Genomic DNA, 25,360 nt, shown 5'->3' on the forward strand with positions numbered 1-25,360 from the left:
ATCTTCAAGGGGGTAGAGCTCCTTCCACAATGGAGGAATCCAATCTGTCATCACCTTTACCAAGCAATCAAACTCAGCATCATAAAAAAGTAGAATATATTGACATTTGATATTTCCAGGTGTGATGGGACATGAAGTACATAGCATTCCCTATGCAATTTTCTTACCATAAATATTTAACAGCCATGTATTAAAATCTTTAGACTTAACTCTCAGTACATAGGACTTCTCTGGTGGCTCAGATGGTAAAGAATCTGGTTATGCTTCAGGAGACCTGGGTTTGATCCCTGGGTCAGGAAGATCCTCTGGAGAAGGAAATGGCAACCTACTCCAGTATTCTTGCCTGAGAAATCCCATGGATAGAAGAGCCTGGTGGGCTACAGTCTATGAGCTTACAACAGAGTCGGAGATAACTGAAAGACTTTTACTTTTTTTAGCATATAAGAAAAGCAAGATGTGGAATAATAAGTTAAATGACATCAGAACAAAGTAATAAAAATTGTCCAGAGGGTGAAGCATTCATTCTATAGGAAAATTGGTATCATATTTTCAACATGTCAATGTTATTTTGAAAAAGAAGAAAACAGAACAAATCAATTGTAAGAGACACTTAGGGGAGCTAATTGTGAAAGTTCAAATATTAACTATTAGATGATACTGAGAAATTAACATTCACTTTGTTAAAGATAATCACTGTATTATGTTTTAGAGGAAAATCTTTGATAGGAAAATTTTTAAGAGACAGAAACGGAGGTACTAGAAAATATCATGAATCTCTAATTCCAGGTGAAATGTATGTAAAAAATGTTAACAACTACTAGTTATAGACAATGGTTATATGAGTAAGCACTTTCTATTCCACCTTTCTACGTGGATGAAAAATAAAAATAAAACTTTTTAAAAGGAGAAAAGGTTCTCCCATAGGGAAAGGCATGTCTCTTCATCTCAGGCTAGAAGGAATGAGCTAAAAGTGAGCACTGATACAAACAAGTATCTGAGAATGAGGACAAATTTGAAAAAGTACAAAACTTCATATTTATTTGTGACGTGAGGCAAGACTGACTTCTGGAGGGCACGTGGTAAGATTTTGAGAGGGTAACAGGCAGGAAGGCCAGGGGTCTCCAAATGGAGGAATCAGGCTGCAAGTGTCAGACATTTTTCCTCTCTCTTAAGCAGCAGGAGGAAACAAACAAGTTTTAGATTTTTTCCCCCCTTCTTTATACAAATTTGGCACCCCAGTAGTCTTGCCTGGAAAATCCCATGGATGGAGGAGCCTGGTAGGCTTCTGTCCATCGGGTCGCCAAGAGTCGGACACGACTGAGCGACTTCCCTTTCACTTTTCACTTTCCTGCATTGGAGAAGGAAATGGCAACCCCCTCCAGTGTTCTTGCCTGGAGAATCCCAGGGATCGGGGAGCCTGGTGGGCTGCCGTCTATGGGGTCACACAGAGTCGGACACGACTGAAGCGATTTAGCAACATACAAATTTAAAAAGAGGCTTCTCTTAAAATTCTGTGTTGCCATGACGACACCTGGCTCCACCTGAACCTAACTTTTCTCAAACCTTGAGAGAACCAATGGGTTTTTCTCATGGAAATGTTTGTCTTAAGCTATGTTAATGGACTATGCATTTACCCTAGCCTCTGTCTTCAAGTTGGTTCTGCCTAAGACTCAGAAGAACTTGACAAACTCATGCAAATGTTCTCTTAAGCTGTGTTAATGAGACTGTATTTGCTTGGAAACCTGCCTTTCTTCAAGATTCATATCAATCATTTTATGGCCTGGGACAACTCACCTTGTGCCAGTATTATCTCAAAATGCATGTTGTAGGTGAGGGGCCTGGTGCCAGTCTCTGAGTTTTGAGACGTTTCCTTTCTCTAATTAGCAGACTGCTAGTAGCAATATAACATCTGGCTAAAGACTAGCAGCGGGGCACTCTTTCTGCCCTCTTCTGATGTCTATGTCAGAAGCTTTCTATCTCATTTATTCTTTAATAAAACTTTATTACACAGAAGCTCTGAGTGATTAAGCCTTGTCATTGGCCCCGGATTGAATTCCTCTCCTCCGGAGGCCAAGAATTCCGGCATCTTTCACGGCTTAGCAACAACTTTTCAATTTGAGGGCAGTAGTAACACTGCTGAATAGGACAAAAGCTTCAGGGCAACGTCTCATCTCTGTCATTTACTCAAAAGGAAACTTTTGGGGAAAAAAATCTCTTAATAATCTTGACCTTCAGTTTCTACATTTATAAAATGAGGAAAATACTCATATACAGTAAGTTTCATATAGCTGTTATGAGGCTAAAAATGGTACTTCATAATAGAAACATTTATTAGGCGTATGATATAATACTAATATACAATATAAGCAGGTACTGTTGTTAGGTAGGTAGAATAGAGAAAAGGAGTCCAAAATGGGGTGGCTAAAGACAAGGAAGGGAAAAGCCCGCCAAAATAGAACAAAGGAAGGTCCCAGGACTGGAGTGAGGACCTCAGGTAAAACAAACGACACTCCTGGCTGGTCCAATTTACATAGGACAGGCCCAGGGAGAGAAAAACATAAAAAGAGGAGCCAAAGCTAGTTCTCTCTCTCTCTCCCCCACGCGCTGGGGCGCTCTTCACTTTGCGTCTTTGGATCCATGTGCCCTCAAGCCTCGAAGATGGATTTTTCCTGCTATCTTCTAAATAAAATAGAGCTGTAACACTGAGCTGTAACACTGATTTGTCTAAGAGCTATAACATGGTCCGTTCGAGACCTGAGAGCTATAACACAGTCTGTCCAAGACCCAAGAGCTGTAACACGCCAAGGGGCTTTAATGTCTGTCACTCCAAATCTTTGTTGTGACAAGACAAAGAACCGAGGAACATACACCCGCGTGACATCTATGGTGCTGTGACTTGGGTTTAACTTGGCTGAAACAACCTCCGCGCGGAAAAGGCCAAGCACAGCAGAAGCCCAGCTCAGCGAAGCTCCTGTGGTAGAAGTGGAATGTGAAGAAAATCCAGCACAGGGGAAGGCCCATCGTGTTGGAAACCGGGACAGTGAAAAACGAACTCAGCAGAAAGCTCACACGGCTCAGTCTCAGATTCCAGAAGACCTCCAGTTAAGGTAGGAAGTCCTCGCTCCTACGGCTTGAGGGACATGCCTATCGAAACCTTAATTCCTTTACAATCTCTCATTTCTTGCTTCCTCGAACCTCCCGTGAACAGGCGGGCGACAGGGAGCACAACTGAGGGACTCTGGAGAGGCTACTCCTCAGCACGTCCCAAAGGCGCTATCTGCTGAGGCCCAGAAGCTGTTACACAAGCCAATGGGGGTTCTTCTGTCCTTTCTCTTCTCTGTGCCAAGGATCAGACCAATGAAACTGTAAGCACTGGTCAGATATTTAGCAAGTTTTCCAGCAGGCTATGAAGGGGATTCCTTGGCACGTTTTTCCCACTGCTTTTTCCTCCTGTCCTTCAGCCCTCTCCTGGGACTTGAGCCCAACCAAAACCCAAAATGGCTTTGGGTACCCAATAAAGCTCAGGCTCTGAGGTCTCATTGCAAAAATTCATTGAGAGTCAAAGCGATAAGTAAGAGGTAGACTTGTTAAGATTCAGAGAGAAGTGCCCACTCTACAGGGTACTGGCCATGGAATGCGGCCTGGCTAGGTTTTGGGAGGGGGGTGAATTCATAAGCTAATGAGTGAAAGGATCATCCCAGCCACTGGGGAACCACCCACTCCTCCATCTTTTGACAGTCCCTTGAAACTGTCCTGCCACCTCTGGGTGTGTCTGTTGGCTTATAGATTGGGGATTAAGGTTTACTTGAATTTGACTTGTCATCTTGGACCCAGTTGGTTTTAATTGGTTTACGTTATACCATTGTGCTATGTCACTCTTTCAAAGGTTGTGCTCTGCCCCCTTTCCTCCTGTTTCATGCTCTTTTCCTGAGCCCCATCCAGACCCACAAGGTTGCCTCTACAATCTTCTGGAGAGACAACCAGAAAATAGCTGGCCTTGGGAGGGAAATACTGTATAATATCCAACCCCCTAATCCTACCCAGTACTGGTCACACTGGAGATCTTGGGGATGCCCAAATCCAGTCCAGGGGTCCCAGGAGGTCATCACACATTGACCTGCCTAGGGATCTGGTCCTCAAAAGGTTGTCATGCCTCAACCTGCTTGGGGATCCGCTAGTCCCAAGGGTCCCAGGAGGTCATCACGCCTCGACCTGCCCCGGGACCCAATTCTCGGGAGGCTGTCACGCCTCGACCTGCCCGGGGATTCGATCTCTAGGAGGCTGTCATGCCTCAGCCTGCCTGGAGATCTGCACCCTGACCCGGGGATGCCTGGCTCTCAGGTTGCAACAGTTCTGGGTAGGATAAGCTTCAGAAAGACTCACCCCTAAGGTAGTCCACCCACAGAAACAGAAGGAAGCCTATTACTTGTGGGACTGTGCCCAGTCTCAACAATAACTCAGGAGCCCAGTGAGAACCCCACTGCCTTTCTGGAAAGGCTAAAAGAGGCCCTCCAAAAGTTTACCAACCTGGACTTAGACTCTTAAGAGGGACAGGTGATTTAAAAGGACAAATTCCTGTCCCAATGTGCATCAGATATCAGAATTAAGTTACAACAGCTACAACAGCGGGACCCTGCTGCTTCTTTAGATGAGATGGTCCAGACAGCCATCAATACCTTTTATAACAGAGAACAGGAGAAGGAGGCCAAGGCCCAGGAGAGGGAGAGAAAGAAAGAGACAAGGCATGCCTAGATGCTGGCCGCCCTCCAGAGAAGCTCTATGGCAAACCCCAAGTCCTTGAAGGACAAGGCATGAGACAAATGCCTGATCTGTAGACAGGCGGGGCTTTGGGCCAAAGAGTATCAAAACCATGACAAGTCTCCTAGAATGGCTTGCCATAAATGCCATCAACTGGGACATTGGGCGGCACTCTGCCCTGGGGACCCAAGAGCCTCAAGGTCAAGCACCAAGCCTACCCTCACGATGGTTCAAGAGGACTGAAGTGGCCCACTCCAGCCAGCCCGCCTGTCACAGATAACCATCACAGGGCTGGAGCCAAGGGTACAACTGGATGTGGCAGGCAGGTCTGAAAATTTCTTGGTTGACACAGGGGCCACCTACTCTGTCTTGATCTCCTACTCTGGAGCCTTCTCCTGCCAAACCTGTACCATTTGAGGTGCTACAGGAAAAGCAACTACTAAAAGATTCACCCAAGCACTTCTTTGTTGCTGGGATGGACAAATATTTTCCCACCAGTTTCTGGTGGTCCCTGAGTGTCCTACTCCCTTATTGGGAAGAGATATACTCACTACACTGGGGACCACCCTTGTGATGGGAAGTTTTTCAGCCCCTAGAGTCTACAGCTCCTGGTTACTACTGAGGAACCCATTACACCTTCAATAGACAGGGACCAAAAACTATGGGAAGACAAAATTAACCCCCAGGTGTGGGACCAGGGGATTCCTGGACAAGCCCACCAAGCTGAACTGGTCATCACTGTCCTCTGAGATTCCACTCAGTTTCCTAACCGGAAACAATATCCTCTCAAAAGAGAGACTCGGGAGGGACTACAGCCTTTAATAAATAGATTCCTTGCTTGTGGGCTATTGGTCCCCACCAGTTCGCCATGTAACACCCTAGTTCTCTCAGTAAAGAAAAAAGACGGAACCTGGCGAATGGTTCAAGATCTCCGGATCATAAATGAAGCTGTAGTCCCCCTCCATCCCACAGTACCCAATCACTATGTAATCTTGGGAGAAATCCCACCCAGTGCCAAGTGGCTTATAGTCTTGGATCTCAAAGATACATTTTTTTGCATACCACTGGCTAAAGAATCCCAGTATCTTTTTGCCTTTGAGTGGGAGGCCCCAGGAGAAAAACACCAACAGATGACTTGGACAGTATTACCTCAGGGGTTCAGAGACAGCCCCCACCGTTTGGACAGGTCCTTAGCCGGGATCTCCTAGATCTGGACCTGGGACCTAATGGGAAAATATTACAATATATAGATGACCTACTAATCTGCTATCCAGATGAGAAAAGTGCCCAACAACATGCAATTCAGGTTCCAAACTTCTTGGCAGAAAGGGGATATAAAGTCTCCCGTGCTAAGGCACAGATGGTTGAGACAAAGGTCACTTACCGGGAGTTCAGATTACACACGGGTCCAGGAGGCTGTCCTCTGATAGGGTACAAGGAATCCTCCAGTTGCCCTCCCCTACGACTCGAAAACAATTGCGAGCTTTCCTGGGGCTAACTGGGTATTGTAGAATCTGGATACCCAACTACGGTCTAATTGCCCAGCCCTTATATGAAAGCTTAAAGGGACAAGATGATTCAATCCCACTGATATGGGGAACTCCTCAAAAGAAGGCAAAGGCTTAAACAGTTAAAACAGGCCTTAACTCAGGCACCTGCCTTGAGGTTGCCAGACCCAGAAAAAGCATTCCAACTTTATGTCCACGAAAGAGAGGGAATAGCCTTGGGAGTGTTAACTCAGAGGTTGGGATCTGAGCCCCAGCCTGTAGCTTACTTATCCAAGAGGCTCGATCCAACCACCTCAGGCTGGCCCCCTGCCTTCGAAATCTTGCAGCTATTGCAATCATGATAGAAGATGTTTTAAAACTCTCCTTTGGGGGCAAACTAACTATTTTTATCAGCCACCAAGTAAAACAACTCCCAAATGGGAGAGGCCATTTATGGATGTCTGATCAAAGAATCCTCAGATATCAAGTAATGCTGATGGAAAATCCAGGCCTTGCTATACCCCCTTGTGAGGTTCTTAACCCTGCCACCCTCCTGCCTACCCCTGAGGGCTCTCTCCCCTTTCACTCTTGTCTAGAAACCTTGGACTACTGGACGAAACCCCGAGAGGGATTGTCAGAAGATCCTCTGACCAATCCTGAGGAAATCTGGTACACTGATGGAAGCAGCTTTGTCTCGGATGGAAAAAGAAGAGCCAGGTATGCAGTAGTCTTCAATTTTGAGACCATAGAGGCCAAGCCTCTGCCACCAGGTACTTCAGCCCAATTAGTGGAGCTCATAGCCCTGACTCGAGCTTAGGAGCTGGGAAAAGGAAAAAGAATAGCCATTTACACTGACTCCAAGTATGCCTTTCCGGTGCTACACACACATGTGGCTATTTGGAAAGAAAGGGGCCACTTGACCACCCGAGGGTCCCCAGTCAAATATGGTGATCAGATTCTTAGACTCTTGGAGGCAGTCCATCTGCCCACCGAGGTTTCAGTCTCCCACTGTAAAGGACACCAAAAAGGGGACACAGAAGTGGCACGAGGGAACCAAGCAACTGATCAGGCAGCTGGGAGAGCAGCATTACAGAACCATGACCTAATAGGGATTGCCATCTTAGTTCCACAGACTAATTTGCCAGAAACTCCTTCATATACTGAAGGTAAGACTCTTAAAGCTAAGAGTGAGGGCTTTCAAGAAGATCATATGGGGTGGTTCCAAAAGGAGGGACTCCTTTTTCTGCCTGGGACCTTCCAATGGAAGTTGGTTAACTCCTTACAAGCCACCACTCATTTAGGAGAAAAGGCCCTCCAAAGATTACTAGAAAGTTCCTTCGGAGGAACAGGCTTCCAAACAACAATAAGACAGGTGGTCTCCTCTTGTCCCACTTGCCAATTAAACAACCCCCAAGGAGCTTGAAGACCCCAGCTGGTCTAGCCCGTCCAATGATGTGAGACCTACCCAGGAGAGGACGGGCAGATGGACTTCACCCAGATGCCAGTTTCTCAAGGGTATAAATACCTATTAGTCATGATAGATACATTCACAGGATGGATTGAAGGTTTTCCCACCAGGACTGAGAAGGCTGAGGAGGTGGTAAAAAAAACTGCTCCATAAAATCATTCTAAGATTTGGTCTGCCCAGGTCATTACAAAGTGACAATGGGACATCATTTACTTCTAAGGTCACCCAAGGGATCTCAAAAGCATTGGGCATTACTTACTATCTCCATTGTGCCTGGAGGCCTCAATCCTCAGGAAAAGTAGAAAGAGCCAATCAATTCTTAAAATCAGTGATAAAAAAGATAACCCAGGAGACCTCCCTGGGATGGAAGGAGGCTTTACCAATAGCTCTCCTCTGCACCCGCATTGCCCCTAAGGAACAGGTTGGTCTTAGTCCTTATGAGATGCTATATGGGAGACCTTTTGCTTATGTCAATGACCTCTTCCTAGATCCAGAGGTTCAGACCCTCCAGTCTTATACCATGGCGACTGGGCAAGTCCAACAGGATATACGCTTGTGGGGTATGAACCAGGACCCAAAAGATTCTAAGGAGTCACCACTATATGCTCCAGGGACTCAAGTCCTAATTAAAGCATGGAAATATGAGTCCCCAAAGGCTCAACTCCAGCCCACATGGAAGGACCCCTACCCTGTAATACTTTCTACCACCACAGCAGTCAAGGTACCAGGACATACTCCTGGATTCACTACTCACGAGTCAAGCTTTGGAAGAAAACAGAGGAGGACACTCCATACACCTGTGAGCCTCTGGGAGATCTCAGATACCTGTTTAGGACTACCAATGAGTGCCATTCTAATGAACACCCCCAAAATTAAGTTTCTGGGGATAAGATGTCTCAGGATAGCTCTAAAGAGTCAACACAGCTTGACAGAGATTGTACTCCAAAACAGACAGGAGATAGATCTTCTGATCCCTGAACAAGGAGGGACTTGAGGCATCCCGGTGATGCAAATTTAAAATTGGTTAATGCCCCTACTAGTCCTTGTTATGCTATATTGATGATGCTTATGCTTATTCCATGTACTGTCAACTGTCTAACCTGTTTTGTCTCTGCCCAGGTCAACCAGCTACAACATGCAGTGCCAGTTCAACAAAGATATAAAACTACAGCCGACCACAGAAAATATCACACATCCTTAGATGGAAACCGCTATAAGGACTCTGAGGCTTGAGACTAGCAAGAGGGGGAGGCCCAATACCCCTTGCCGTCCCAGTTCAGCAGGAAGTAGCCAGAAGGACCTCGATGACCCTATTCCCAAAGAACTGGGCCTCTCATCTCTTGAGGGGGTAATGTTAGGTAGGTAGAATAGGGAAAAGGAGTCCAAAATGGCAGTGGCTAAAAGACAAGGAAGGGAAAAGCCTGTAAAAATAGAACAAAGGAAGGTTCGAGGACCGGAGTGAGGACCTCAGGTAAAACAAACAACACTCTTGGCTGGTCCAATTTACATAGGACAGGGCCAGGGAGAGAAAAACATATAAAAAGAGGAGCCAAAGCTAGCTCGCTCTCTCTCTCCCGCACGCTGGGGTGCTCTTCTTTTTGCGTCTTTGGATCGAAGTGCCCTCACGCCTCAAAGATGGATTTTCCTGCTATCTTCTAAATAAAATAGAGCTGTAACACTGATTTGTCTAAGAGCTATAACATGGTCCGTTCGAGACCTGAGAGCTATAACACGGTCTATCCAAGACCTGAGAGCTGTGACACGCCAAGGGGGCTTTAATGTCCGTCACTCCAAATCTTTGTTGTGAAAAGACAAAGAACCGAGGAACATACACTCGCGTGACACTGTCATCAGTTTTAGAAATATAAAATAAGATTCTTCAGGGGGTTACAGTGAGGAGTCAAGTAGACCCCCCAAAAAAGTAACACATAGGGTGAAATGTAAGAAAGTGAAAGTGAAGTCACTCAGTCATGTCCGACTCTTTGCAACCCCGTGGACTGTCGCCTACCAGGCTCCTCCAGCCATGGGATTCTCCAGGCAAGAACACTAGAGTAGGTTGCCATTTCCTTCTTCGAGGAAATTTAAGACAGAAGTTTATTTACAATTAGAGCCCTTTAAATACAAGGAAATGAAAACTGTTTGGTCAGATACTTACAGGGAAGAGAGAGCGGATGAGCCAGAACCACACAGGAGACAGGGTGATCAGCACTGAAAGTCAAGGGGTGGACTTCCCAGGGCAAAGAAGTAGAAGGTGCTGGCAGGGGAGAGGCTTAGGTAATATCCAGCAGGCAAGATGGAGAACATGATCTTACCATGGTACCTGGCTGGAGGCCAGCGTCAATGAATTCATTCATTCATGCATGCATTCATTCAACATTCGAAAAATGTTTAGTAAGCACCTAGTAAGGATTAGCGTGGTTCTAGGTACTAGCAACATCCGTGACTAATACAAGCTATCTCTCCTCATAAAGCTTATATTTTACTAATATGCAAATAGTTAAAGAGAAAATAGACATATTCAATATTCATTCACAATATTCAACATTCATTCAGTAAATCAGTCCCTATTAAAGTTCCAGGCACTGTTCTAGGCACCTGGAGCACAGCAATGAAGAAATCACACCAAACCCTTCTGCCCTCATGGAGCTTAGATTCAAGGAGAAGATGAAACATAAACAAGGAACCAGACAGTGGTTAATTATTCAGGAGAAATATCACACGGAGTGAGATGTCACAGTGACAAGTAGCTGGCTCAGATTGGCAGGGCTGGGAAAGTCACTATGAAAAGGCAACATCCGAGCTGAGTCATCAGTCATAGGAAGGAAAAAGTCATGTGACGATCTGGGAACAGAGGATCCCAGGCAGAAAGAACAAACACAAAGATCCTGGGGTGCCCTGACCTTTTCTCATGACTTCAGACCATTGTCTAAGGAGCACAGCGTGTTCTAAAGTTAATGGACCACCTGGTGTTTTTCACCTTGATCAGTTTCTGATTGTCCTGTCATGGGTTTGGGTGTTTCACGGCCTTCAGGTTAACGGGACATGGAGGCATTCTCTTTGAATGTTAAGAAACTGGAACAGCCAGTATGGTTATAGATTACTGGAGTGAAATGCTTATGCGAAAAATAAGTGGAGATTGGAATTAGATTTTCAGAAGAAGAAACTGAGGCTTTTTTTTTTCTTTTGACCCTACACTGACTAGGTAATATTTTTCTACCTCATTAGGACCAACATGGCCATGAATCTGACCTCCATCAGACCAGAGTCTCATCGTGTGTTGATTTTAGTGTATTATTGATGTAGGGGATAGATGGGCTCCAGATTAGACATTTCTGGCCTTCTGTTTGCATTTCATGGGGCATGAAGAAGTAGGCTTCAGGCTGGATGCTTACAACTGTTAGCATTTCTGAGAAGAGACAGGTGGCTTCAGTCTAGGTATTTACAGTCAGCCTCCTATTTGCCCTTTGAAATGAAAGTAACAACAGAGAGTAAATAGCCAGTGTTTGTCTCTTGCAAACACTTTAAGGTAATAGTCATGGCAAGGATGAAGAGGGGGCAAAAGCCTGTGTGAGTAAAGGATTAAGGTATCTCTGCCCCTCAGACTTTTGGGACAAGGGAGACACTGCACATGCACAGAAAGGCTTCTTATGGGTAGAACTCAAGACATAATGCCAGGCCATAATGAGTCTTGCTTCTCCCAGAAGCCTTTACTTCGAGATCCATCTTGGCTGAGGGGTGAGTGTGTACCCAGGGGAAGGTCCCAGTGTAGGTCAGGTGTGGGAAAAGAAACCAGATAATTGGGCTGAAGGAAGACAAAGACTCAGAAGAACTGCCCTAAATGACTGCTATAAACGACTTGACCGCCTCTTTACTGCACTCCCCCTCACTGCGGGGGAATGCCCACACCCTTTCTCTGCCTTGCTTCTATCTTAACAAACCATTTCTCTGTGTGCTCTCCCATCTGTTGTTATGCTATGTCTCTAATAGTAAATTTTATATTGGCATTTACGAAAAAAAAAAAAAAATCCCAGGGTGAATACAAGCCCTGTGTGTTTCAAAGACCAGACATGATGATTACTGTGGACAGAAGAAGGTAGAGGAGACCTGTCTGGCGTGAAATTAGAGATGAGATGGAGGTCAGGCTATAGATGGCCTTTGATGGCCAGAGGAGGGAGTTTGTTTTTATGCTAAACCTCCCATCTGAGGGTAAAATAAAGGGGTTTCAGGTAGGAACTGAGGTGACTTGATGTGACTACCATGGGTAGGGCAATTTGTAGAGGAGCTAACGTGGAGCAGGGGGACTAGGAGGTAGAAAGTGGTTGACAGAACCAAGTCCAGAGCAGGAGTGGGAGGCAGAACAATGCCCACCTCCCGAGCTTGACCACATCCTAATCGCAGGAACCTGTGAATATGCTTCCTTATGTGATAAAAAGGACTTTGCAGACATTAAGGATACTGAGATGGGGAAATTATCCTGGATTATCCAAGTGGGCTCAATGTCATCATAAGGATCCTTATAAGAGGGAGCCATGGGGATCAGAGTCAGTAGTAGGAGAAATGATGAGTGAAGTAAGGAAGGGGCCAGGAGTCCAAGAAGGCAGGAAGCCTGTAGAAGCTGAAAAAGGAGGGAAACATTCCCTCTTGGAGCCACGAGGAGAATCCAGCCCTGACGGCACCTTGAGTTTAGCCCAGTGAGACTTTGAGCCCCAGAACTATATGATAATACATTTGTGTTGTTTTAAGCCACTAAGCTAGCAGTACTTTATTCCAGCAGCAATAGAAAATAAATACTCAAAATAAAATAAAAAGGATGATAAGGAAGAATGGCCAACCAAGAAGGATCAGAAGTAGCTGGGGGGAGCAGGGGGAAGAGGTTCATCTGAGTTTACAGCAGCAGAGATGGGCGTCCACCTAGATGATAAACCAAAAATCTTTGTTCATAAAGTAATTTACTAAAGGAAGGTAGGGATGAACTGGAACTGAAGAGGTCAAAGAATGCAGCACCTAGGAGATGTTAATAAGGTGACCAAAATAAAAGAATGCGGAGAGCACAGGTGAACAAAGGAGAAGCAATCAAATGCCAAGGTTCTCAATGGAGAAGCAGAAGTGACTAGAAATCAGTAGAAGGTGTATCGCTGCCAATGGATAGAAGGTATGATAACTGCAGAATGAAACAAATATGGAAGGAGTTCTGCACGAAAATGATTCAGAAATGGCCATGTGAAACTAGAGAACGGCCAACAATACCACTGACTCCAAGGATTGGGGGTGGAGGCGCTCTAAGTTCACAGGCAAAGGTGACACAAGAACAGAACCAAAGAACTGGGAGGAAAGTGAGCAGACTCTGGCATCGCAGACGCAAACAGGAGGAATGAACATGGTGAACAGCGTCAAGTGCTACTCAAAAGTCAGCAGAGACTGTTCACTGAATTCGCTGAGTGGTGGGGACAGAGCCAAATTAGAATGTAAGAAGTGATTTGGAGGTGAAACAGACAGAGAGCAAAGTCACCTCCTATTTGTGAAGCAAGCTAGAGGAGGCTTAGTGAAACGGAGGGCATTGGTGAAATTAAAGATAGGTGACATGTAAATATCAATCAGAAAGACCCAGTTGAGAGGGAGAGAGGGAGGATACAGAAGAGAAAGGATAATCACAATAATGGGAGGTCCTTGAGAAAGCAGAGGACACAGGGGCCAAAGCACAGAGCACAAGAGGGCGATTAAAGAACCAGATGCTTCCTCTGCTAGAACAGGAGGGAGGAGGAAGCGACTGACCTGGGTACCGCGGTGTCTGTAGACTGAGAGAAGAGCTGAGGAACTGCTGTCAGGGGGCTTCCATTTGGTTTGTGAAATTTAACAAAAAGGGGAGGGGTCATCCACGAAGAGCTGGGGCTTGTGGGGAGACGTGGGAAATTCGTAAAGGGCTTAACATACTCAGTGAGAAGACGAAGAGTAAAATTTCTGTGTGGGATACATGCTTCCATGAGGTTTTTCTCCAGCATCCATCAGATGTAGGGGTTCAGGCACCAAGAAAGCAGATGGTCGATCTGCCCAGGCTGAGCTTGACAAGTGACAGGTGAAAGGAAGTCTGCAGCTCAGGCAGGAGCATAACCAAAGTGATGATCATTGCTCTAAAGTGATAAGAGAAGGGGAACAAGAAGGGGCTGCTGGGAAATTGACAGGTCAGGGGACTCAGGATCCAACAGTGAGCACTGAGCTCACTGAAGAAACAGTGAGCAGATTGAAGACAGAGGAGTAGCTGGCTAGTTCTATCTAACTGCTTCCTAATGGCACTTTAGATGTAGAACAGTTTCAAATAACAAACCTAGGATCTAAGTGTGTGCATGGGTGGCTGGAATAAAGGGGAGGGAAAGAGCGGTTATCTTTATAACACCATAAAAGTCACCCAAGATAGTAGGAGCACCCGGGGCGGAGAGGGAGACACTGAGCCAGATGGTAAAGTCTCCAATGAGGAAGGACCAGGTGGCCACAAGGTAACTGCACCAAAGAACCTGTCAATTCCAAGCAAATAAAAATTTAACCAATCACATACTATCATAAATGATTAAAGCTGTTAAAGGCTCTGGCTCTAGTGTAAGCAAGGCAACCCACTCCACTATTCTTGCCTGGAGAATCCCATGGACGGAGGAACCTGGTGGGCTATAGTCCATGGGGTTGCAAAAGAGTCGGGCATGGCTGAGTGACTAAACAGCAACAAAATGTAGCAACAAAATGTTGCAACAAAGCCTGAGAGAAAATAAAGGCCAGTAGAAAAATCTGAATCTATTCCTTACCTCTTTGTCATCATTTTCTCAAGACTGCTAAAAAAAGTCTTCTACTAGAAAAAAGTGAACAGGCCTGGTGTACAGAAAACAGTTAATACTGCAAGCCTGAGTCTGCATTCAAGGCTAGCCCTTGGCTGGCATCTAGAATTTGGATTTTGGGAAGAGTAACCATCACCCTAACTGATAGAAGTGGCCGAATGATTTGTACAAACAACGTGCTTTATGCTGAGGGTCTGCCTTCCTTCTGTGAGTCTGGAATTTTGGTACACGCTGTGCCTACATCATCAGCTCCCAGTCAGAAACTCTTGGGCACTGAGTCTCTATGGAGCTTCCCCGACAGCATTTCACACAGTGAGTCGGCACAACTCATTGCTGGAGGAATCAAGTTGACTCCACTAGACAGGACGCTTGGTGCTTCTCTTGGACCTTTCCCTTCCTTTTCCCACTGCTGATTTTGCTTTCTGTCCTCTTGCTATAATAAATCTTAGCCATGAGTATGGCAATAAGCTGAGTCCTATGGGTACCCCAAGTAAATCATCCAACCTGGGGTTCTTGGAAACTCCCAACACACGAGTTTTTACCTTAGCTGGAAATTTTTATTAATCAGCAATGCTAATAGCATCAGCATTTTACTGTCAAACATTCTTAATATGTCCCTGTCTATATGGGTTTTATACACAAGTTCAGTTTTCTGTGTCATTGAGAGGGTAAAAGGCAGGAAGGCCAGGGGTCTCCAAATGGAGGAAATAGCCTGCAAGTGTCAGACATTTTTATCTCTCTTAAGCGGCAGGAGGAAAAAAACTAGTGATATTTTTTCCTTTTCTGTGCAAATCTAAAAGGAGGTTTCTCTTAAAATTCTGTGTTGCCATAATGACACCTGGTTTCACTTGACGTTAACCATTGCCTTTTTCTTATGGAAATGTTTATCTTAAGCTATGCTAATATACTATGCATTTACCCCAAACTCTGTCTTTAAGTTGGTTCCGCCTTTTGGCTCAGAACCTACTTAATAAACCAGTATGTTATACTCTGAAATTGTTCCTCTAATCTATGTAAATGACACTATTTGTATGGTGCTCTGCCCTTCTTCAGACTTCCCCGGTGGCTCAGATGGTAAAGCATCTGCCTACAATGCGGGAGACCTGGGTTCGATCCCTGGATTGGGAAGATCTCCTGGAGAAGGAAATGGCAACCCACTTGCCTGGAAAATCCCATGGACGGAGGAACCTGGTAGGCTACAGTCCATGGGGTCGCAAAGAGTCGGACATGACTGAGCAACATTTACTATTTTACTGCCCTTCTTCAAGATTCAAGTTAATCCTTTTATGGCCCAAGATGAACCATTTGGAGGCAAGATTATCCCAAAATACATCTTATGGGTGAGGGGCCTGGTGCCATTCTAAGTTTTGAGACATTCCTTTCTTTCATTAACAGACTACCGGTGACTATATAACATCCAGCTAAAGACTAACAGGAGGGTACTCTTTCTGCCCCCTTCTGATGCCTATGTCAGAAGCTTTCTCTATCTTCTTTATACTTTAATAAAACTTTGTTACACAAAAGCTCTGAGCGATCAAGCCTTGTCTCTGGCCTCGGATTGAATTCTTCTCCTCCGGGGGCCAAAAATCCCAGCGTCGTAATTCAACAACAAACTTTCATCATCTCCTTTAAGAGAAAGGCATGGGGAAAAGCCACATAAATATTTAGTATAGCTTTCCATCAAAAAGCTAAGAATATATTCCTTCCTTCCTATGACAACCTGAGCATTATGATTTACAGTGTGAATTTCTCAGGTCTGAACCTTGGCCCTGACGAGTATTCCTGGTCAAGTTAGTAAGTCTCACCTCCCTTTCATCTACAAAATTAGAACAATACTAGTATCTATCTCCAAGGGAGTTGCAAAGATTAAATGCATTCACACAGAAAATATTGCAATCCATGGCATAAAAAGCTATATTTGTGTTGTAATTATTACCTGGCCTTCAAATTCCAGATTTTTATTCTTTGGTGGCCCATATTGGTTTAATAGTCTTACCTCTATGTATTAGGTCTGTTAAATGTTCTAAAACATAAGAGTAATTTTTTAAACTTAACTTACTTATAAAAAACGAAATTACAGAGGGGCAGTTCTAAGATAGCAGACGAATAGGATGGGGAGACCACTTTCTCCCCCACAAATTCATCAAAAGAACATTTGAACGCTGAGCAAATTCCACAAAATAACTTCTGAATGCTGGCAGAGGACATCAGGCACCCAGAAAGGCAGCCCATTGTCTTCAAAAGGAGGTAGGAAAAAATATAAAAGATAAAAAGAGAGACAAAAGAGGTAGGGACGGAGATCTGTCCTGGGAAGGGAGTCTTAGGATAGAAGTTTCCAAACACCAGGAAACACTCTCACTGGCGAGTCTGTGGCGAGCCTTGGGACCTCAGAGGGCAACATAACTGGGAGGAAAAATAAATAAATAATTAAAACTCATAGATTATGTGCCCAACAGCAACTCCCAGCAGAGAAGCAGCTCAGACGCTCGCATCTGCCACTAGCAAGCGGGGACTGGACAGGGAGGCACAGGCTGCACTGCTTAGGGTAAGGACCAGGCCTGAATGCCCCGAGGACAATCTGAGACAACTAACTTGAGATAGCAACACAGACTGTGGGATAGCTATCCCATGAAAAGCCCTAACCTAAGACACCGCCAGGCCTGCTCACAGAACAAAGGACTGAGCAGAGCTAGCGGGCTGTGGACTGGCCCACCCCCCGCAGGAGACATGCAGGTGAGGGCAGCCAGAGCTGGAAGGGGGAAATCACGGCCCCACAGAGGCATCCTCTACCAAACTGCAAGCAGGCTTCCTCGCTAACCAAAACTTCTTGGGATTCTGGATGGTCGACATCCACCAGGAGGGTCACAGCCAGAGATCAGCTCCCCAGAAGAGACACAGGGCACGCCCATCGTACACCCAGAAAACTGAGCGGCTGGGCTGGGGGAGGCGATAAGACTCAGCCCCCAGCTGGGGGCGACTGCGCTGGCAAAGCACCTGGTCACCTGAGCTGCTCAGACTGGAGAAGGGCAAAAACGCAGGGCCAACCAAGTCTGCGTCTTTGTGGAGTACCCAAGAACCTGAACCTGAGTGGCTTAGACCTGGGAAGTGCATGCAACCCAGGGCCTGCCTCAGACAGCTTCCAGCAGAACAAACTACAGCCTGAGCAGTGTAGAATGGGAAAGCACACACGCCGTGAGCAGGGGGCAAACCCAGTGTGGCCCAGGCACTGTGAGCACTCCCCCCACACACCAGTGACATTTGTTTGCAGTGTTCCTCCCTCCCAACAGTGCGACTGAACAAGTGATCCTAAAAAAGTGACCACCACTGCCCCCTTGTGTCAGGGCGAAATTAGACACTGAAGAGACCAGCAAACAGAAGAAGCTAAAATAAACAGAGGGAACCACTACGGAAGTGACAAGTACAATGGATTAAAAGCCTGCAGTTAGCACCGACTACATAGGAAGGGGCCTAGAGATCCTGAGAAGTATAAGCCGGATCAAGGAATTATCTGAAAATGAACTGGCCCCACACTGTCCGCAACAACTCCAGAGATAGTCCTAGATAAATTTTTACTATTAGCATTTTTTAAATTAAAAAATTAAAAAAATTTTTAAGTCCTCTATTACTCCTTTAACTTTCATTTTTATAACCTACAATTACTTTGCAAAAACAAAAAAAAGACCCTATTTTTAAAGCAAACTCCATATATATATATATTTCATAATTTTTGTGAATTAGCTTTTTGCTTTAATATTGTACTTTTGAGAATCTAACCTCTACTCTAGATTTTTAATCTTTGCTTTTTGGTATTTGTCATCAATTTTGTATCTTTAAGAACCCAATCTTCAGTACCCATTTTCACTTGGGAGTGAGACTACTGGCTTGATTGCTCTCTCCCCCTTTAGACTCCTTTTTCTCCACCAGGTCGCCTCTATCTCCCCCCTCCCCGTTCTCTTCCGTACCCAACTCTGTGAATCTCTTTGTGTGTTCCGGGCTGTGGAGAACACTTAGGGAACTGATTACTGGTTGGATCTGTCTCTCTCTTGATTCCCCCCTTTATCCCCCTAGCCACCTCTGTTTCCTTCTTCCCTCTTCTCTTCTCTTCTCTTCTCTGTGTAACTTCCATGAAAATCTCTGAGGGATCCAGACTGTGGAGAGCACATAGGGAAGTTTTTACTGGCTAGCTTGCTCTCTCCTCTACTGATTCCACCTCATCTCATTCGGGTCACCTCTATCTCCCTTCTCCCTCTTCTCTTCTCCATGTAACTCTGTGTACCTCTCCGGGTGTCCCTCACTGTGGAGAAACTTTTCATCATTAACCTAGATGTTTTATCATCAGTGCTGTATAGATGGAGAAGTCTTGAGGCTACTGTAAGAATAAGACTGAAAACCAGAGGCAGGAGGCCTAAGTCCAAATCCTGAGAATACCAGAGAACTCCTGAATCCAGGGAACATTAATCAATAGGAGCTCATCAAACGCCTCCATACCTACATTGAAACCAAGCACCACCCAAGTGCCAACAAGTTCCAGAGCAAGACATACCACACAAATTCTCCAGCAACACAGGAACATAGCCCTGAGCTTCAATATACAGGCTGCACAAAGTCACTCCAAACCCACTGACATCTCACAACTCATTACCGGACACTTCACTGCACTCCAGAGAGAAGAAATCCAGCTCCACCCACCAGAACACTGACACAAGCTTCCCTAACCAGGAAACCTTGACAAGCCACCCATCCAAACCCACCCACAGCGAGGAACCTCCACAATAAAGAGGAGCCACAAACTGCCAGAATACAGAAAGGCCACCCCAAACACAGCAATATAAACAAGATGAAAAGGCAAAGAAATACTCAGCAGGTAAAGGAACAAGATAAATGCCCACCAAACCAAACCAAAGAGGAACAGACAGGGAATCTACCTGATAAAGAATTCAGAATGATAGTGAAAATGATCCAAAATCTTGAAAACAAAGTGGAGTTACAGATAAACAGCCTGGAGATAAGGATCCAGAAGATGCAAGAAAGGTTTAACAAGGACCTAGAAGAAATAAAAGAGAGTCAATATTCAATAAATAATTCAATAAATGAGATAAAAAACACTCTGCAGGGAACCAACAATAGAATAACGGAGGCAGAAGATAGGATAAGTGAGGCAGAAGATAGGATGGTAGAAATAAATGAAACAGAAAGGAAAAAAGGAAAAAAGAATTAAACGAGGACAACCTCAGAGACCTCTGGGACAATTTTAAATGCCCCAACTTTTGAATCATAGGAGTCCCAGAAGAAGAAGACAAAAACAAAGACCATGAGAAAATACTTGAGGAGATAACAGTTGAAAACTTCCTAAAATGGTGAAGGAAATAATCACCCAAGTCCAAGAAACCCAGAGAGTCCCAAATAGGGTAAACCCAAGGGGAAACACCCAAGACACATATTAATCAAATTAACAAAGATCAAACACAAAGAACAAATATTAAAAGCAGCAAGGGAAAAACAACAAATGACACACAAGGGGATCCCCATAAGGATAACAGATGATCTTTCAATAGAAACTCTTGGCAGGACATAAAGTGATGAAAGAAAAAAACCTACAGCCTAGATTACTGTACCCAGCAAGGATCTCATTCAAATATGAAGGAGAAATCAAAAGCTTTACAGGGAAGCAAAAGCTGAGAGAATTCAGCACCACCAAACCAGCTCTCCAACAAATGCTAAAGGATCTTCTCTAGACAGGAAACACAAAAAGGGAGTATAAACTCGAACCTCAAACAACAAAGTAAATGGCAACAGGATCATACTTATCAATAATTAACTTACATGGAAATGAGTTCAATGCCCCAACCAAAAAACAAAGACTGGCTGAATGGATAACAAAAACAAGACCCCTATACATGTTGTCTACAAGAGACCCACCTCGAAACAAGGGACACATACAGACTGAAAGTGAAGAGCTGGAAAAAGATATTCCATGCAAATAGAGAACAAAAGAAAGCAGGAGAAGCAATACTCATATCAGATAAAATAGACTTTAAAACAAAGGCTGTGAAAAGAGACAAAGAAGGACACTACATAATGATCAAAGGATCAATCCAAGAAGAAGATATAACAATTACAAATATATATGCACCCAACATAGGAGCACCACAATATGTAAGACAAATGCTAACAAGTATGAAAGGGGAAATTAACAATAACACAATAATAGTGGGAGACTTTAATACCCCACTCATACCTACGGATAGATCAACTAAACAGGAAATTAACAGAGAAACACAAACTTTAAATGATATAATAGACCAGTTAGACCTAGTTGATATCTATAGGACATTTCACCCAAAACAATGAATTTCACCTTTTTCTCAACTGCACATGGAACCTTGGTAAATTCAAAAAAACTGAAATCATTCCAAGCATCTTTTTGGACCACAATGAGTAAGATGAGAAAAACTATTAAAAATTCCAACATATGGAGGCTGAACAACACACTGCTGAATAACCAACAAATCACAGAAGAAATCAAAATATGCATAGAAGCAAATTAAAATGAAAACACAAACAAACCAAAACCTATGGTACACTGTAAAAGCAGTGCTAAGGGGAAGGTTCATAGCAATACAGGCTTACCTCAAGAAACAAGAAAAAGTCAAATAAATAACCTAACTCTGCACTTAAAGCTACTAGAAAAGGAAGAAATGGAGAACCCCAGGGTTAGTAGAAGGAAAGAAATCTTAACAATTAGGGCAGAAATAAATGCAAAAGAAAGAAAAGAGACCATAGCAAAAATCAACAAAGCCAAAAGCTGGTTCTTTGAGAAGATAAATAAAATTGACAAACCATTAGTCGGACTCATCAAGAAACAAGGGGAGAAAAATCAAATCAACAAAATTAGAAATGAGAAATACAAAGGATCATAAGAGACAACTATAACCAACTATTGTTGTTTAGTCGCTTCAGTCGTGTCCGACTCTTTGCGAGCCCATGAACAGTAGCCCATCAGGCTTCTCTGTCCATTGGATTTTCGGGCAAGAATGTTGGAGTGGGTTGCCATTTCTTTCTCCAGGGGATCTTCCTGTCCCAGGGATCAAACCCGTATCTCCTGCATTAGCAGGCAGATTCTTCACCACTGAGCCACCTGGGAAGCCCTCAGCAACTATACGCAAATAAAATGGACAACTTGGAAGAAATAGATAAATTCTTAGAAAAGTAAAACTTTCCAAAACTGAACCAGGAAGAAATAGAAAATCTTAACAGACCTATCACAAGCACGGAAATTGAAACTGTAATCAGAAATCTTCCAGCAAACAAAAGCCCAGGTCCAGACGCCTTCACAGTTGAATTCTACCAAAAATTTCGAAAAGAGCTAACACTTGTCCTACTCAAACTCTTCCAGAAAATTACAGAGGAAGGGAAACTTCTACTATTCAACATAGTTTTGGAAGTTTTGGCCACAGCAATCAGAGCAGAAAAAGAAATAAAAGGAATCCAGACTGGAAAATAAGAAGTAAAACTCTCAGTGTTTTCAGATGACATGATCCTCTAAATACAAAACCCTAAAGACGCCACCAGAAAATTACTAGACTAATCAATGAATATAGTAAAGTTGCAGGATTTAAAATCAACATACAGAAATCCCTTGCATTCCTATATACTAACAATGAGAAAACAGAGAAATTAAGGAAACATTTCCATTCACCATTGCAATGAAAAGAATAAAATACTTAGGAATATATGTCTACCCAAAGAAACAAAAGACCTATATGTAGAAAACTATAAGACACTGGTGAAAGAAATCAGTTCAGTTCAGTCGCTCATTCGTGTCCGACTCTTTGAGACTCCATGAATCGCAGCACGTCAGGCCTCCCTGTCCATCACCAACTCCTGGAGTTCACTCAGACTCACGTCCATTGAGTCGGTGATACCATCCAGCCATCTCATCCTCTGTCGTCCCCTTCTCCTTCTGCCCCCAATCCCTCCCAGCATCAGAGTCTTTTCCAATGAGTCAACTCTTCGAATGAGGTGGCCAAAGTACTGGAGTTTCAGCTTCAGCATTATTCCTTCCAATAAACACCCAGGACTGATCTCCTTTAGGATGGACTGGTTGGATCTCCTTGCAGTCCAAGGGACTCTCAAGAGTCTTCTCCAACACCACAGTTCAAAAGCATCAATTCTTCGGTGCTCAGCTTTCTTCACAGTCCAACTCTCACACCCATACATGACCACTGGAAAAACCATAGCCTTGACTAGGTGGACCTTTGTTGGCAAAGCAATGTCTCAGCTTTTCAATATGCCATCTAGGTTGGTCATAACTTTCCTTCCAAGGAGTAAGCATCTTTTAATTTCATGGCTGCAGTCACCATCTGCAGTGATTTTGGAGTCTGACACTGTTTCCACTGTTTTCCCATCTATTTCCCATGAAGTGATGGGACCAGATGCCATGATCTTAGTTTTCTGAATGTTGAACTTTAAGCCAACTTTTTCACTCTCCTCTTTCACTTTCATCAAGAGGCTTTTTAGTTCCTCTTCACTTTCTGCCATAAATCAAAGAGGACGCAAATAGATGGAGAAACATACGGTGTTCATGGATCAGAAGAATCAATGTAGTGAAAATGAGTATACTAGCCAAAGCAATCTATAGATTCAATGCAATCCCTATCAAGCTACCAGCAGTACTTTTCACAGAGCTAGAACAAATAATTTCACAATTTGTATGGAAATACAAAAAACTTCGGATAGCCAAAGCAATCTTGAGAAAGACGAATGGAACTGGAGGAATCAACCTGCCTGACTTCAGACTCTACTACAAAGCCACAGTCATCAAGACAGTATGGTACTGGCACAAAGACAGAAATATAGATCAATGGAACAAAATAGAAAGCCCAGAGATAAATCCGTGCATCTATGGACACCTTATCTTCAACAAAGGAGGCAAGAATATACAATGGAGAAAAGACAATCTCTTTAACAAGTGGTGCTGGGAAAACTGGTCAACTACTTGTAAAAGAATGAAACTAGAACACTTTCTAACACCATACAAAAAAATAAACTCAAAATGGATTAAAGAGCTAAATGTAAGACCAGAAACTACAAAATTCCTAGAGGAAAACATAGGAAAAACACTCTCCGACATAAAGCACAGCAGGATCCTCTACGACCCACCTCCCAGAATATTGGAAATAAAAGCAAAAATAAACAAATGGGACCTAATTAAAATTAAAAGCTTCTGCACAACAAAGGAAACTATAAGCAAAGTGAAAAGACAGCCTTCAGAATGGGAGTAAATAATAGCAAATGAAGCAACGGACAAAGAACTAATCTTAAAAATATACAAGCAACTAATGCAGCTCAATTCCAGAAAAATGAATGACCCAATCAAAAAATGGGCCAAAGAACTAAACAGGCATTTCTCCAAAGAAGACATACACATGGCTAACAAACACATGAAAAGATGCTCAACATCACTCATTATCAGAGAAATGGAAATCAAAACCACAATGAGGTATCATTTCACGCCAGTCAGAATGGCTGCGATCCAAAAGTCTACAAGCAATAAATGCTGGAGAGGGTATGGAGAAAAGGGAACCCTCTTACACTGTTGGTGGGAATGCAAACTAGTACAGCCACTATGGAGAACAGTGTGGCGATTCCTTAAAAAACTGGAAAGAGAACTGCCTTATGACCCAGCAATCCCACTGCTGGGCATACACACCAAGGAAACCAGAATTGAAAGAGACACATGTACCCCAGTGTTCATTGCAGCAGTGTTTACAATAGCCAGGACATGGAAGCAACCTAGATGTCCATCAGCAGATGAATGGATAAGAAAGCTGTGGTACATATACGCAATGGAGTATTACTCAGCTATTAAAAAGAATACATTTGAATCAGTTCTAATGAGGTGGATGAAACTGGAGCCTATTATACAGAGTGAAGTAAGCCAGAAAGAAAAACACCAATATAGTATATTAATGCATATATATGGAATTTAGAAAGATGGTAACAATAACCCTGTATGCAAGACAGCAAAAGAGACATAGATGTACATAACAGTCTTTTGGACTCTGTGGGAAAGGGCGAGGGTGGGAATCTTTGGAAGAATGGCACTGAAACATGTATATTATCATATGTGAAATGAATCGCCAGTCCAGTTTTGATGCATGAGACAGTGTGCTCGGAGCTGGTGCACTGGGATGACCCAGAGGGATGGGATGGGGAGGGTGGTGGAAGGGGGGTTCAGAATGGGGAACACCTGTACACCCATGGTAGATTCATGTCAATATATGGCAAAACCACTACAATATTGTAATTAGCCTCCAATTAAAATAAATAAATTTATATATAAATATATATACGAAATTACAAAAGACAGAAATATTCTGGTCTCTAAATGACAGAATTGGAAATTAAATCTGGGGAATAAACCCTATTTTAACAGCAAAGCTTCTTTTAATATAAGAATATAAAATGAAATATAAAACAAAAACTGTCACTTGGTTATTTCTGAGAATAACCCGAGTACACAGTCTCATTTCCCCAAAATTCCAAAGAGAGTAAAGACAGACTCACAGGTGGAATTTTATCAAGAGCAACTGGAGTGCAAGAAGATGAAGTTCACATAAGATCACTGCAATGTAAAAGGCAGCTCTTTTTTATGCCTGTAACCATACTTAATATTCACTTTACTAATATTCATTTTATAAGATAGCCTACCCCTCCCACACACACACTAATTTTACAAGTGTCTGGTGTGTTATGTCTGAATTACAAAGTGTGTACTATAAGACTTAATTGTTTTAGTAAGTCTTCCAGGTTCTGATTGCACA

The 25,360-nt window shown here is 43.6% G+C and overlaps 1 protein-coding gene across 5 annotated transcripts in view; it reads right to left on the reverse strand.

Moving 5' to 3' along the window:
• The window catches only part of LOC101112460 (ATP-dependent translocase ABCB1-like), a 166,288-nt gene that overhangs the window by 133,284 nt on the left and 7,644 nt on the right, over nucleotides 1-25,360 (reverse strand). The window lies entirely within an intron of this gene.

This window comes from Ovis aries, chromosome 4 (assembly GCF_016772045.2).
Source record: "Ovis aries strain OAR_USU_Benz2616 breed Rambouillet chromosome 4, ARS-UI_Ramb_v3.0, whole genome shotgun sequence".
Lineage (NCBI taxonomy): Eukaryota > Metazoa > Chordata > Mammalia > Artiodactyla > Bovidae > Ovis > Ovis aries.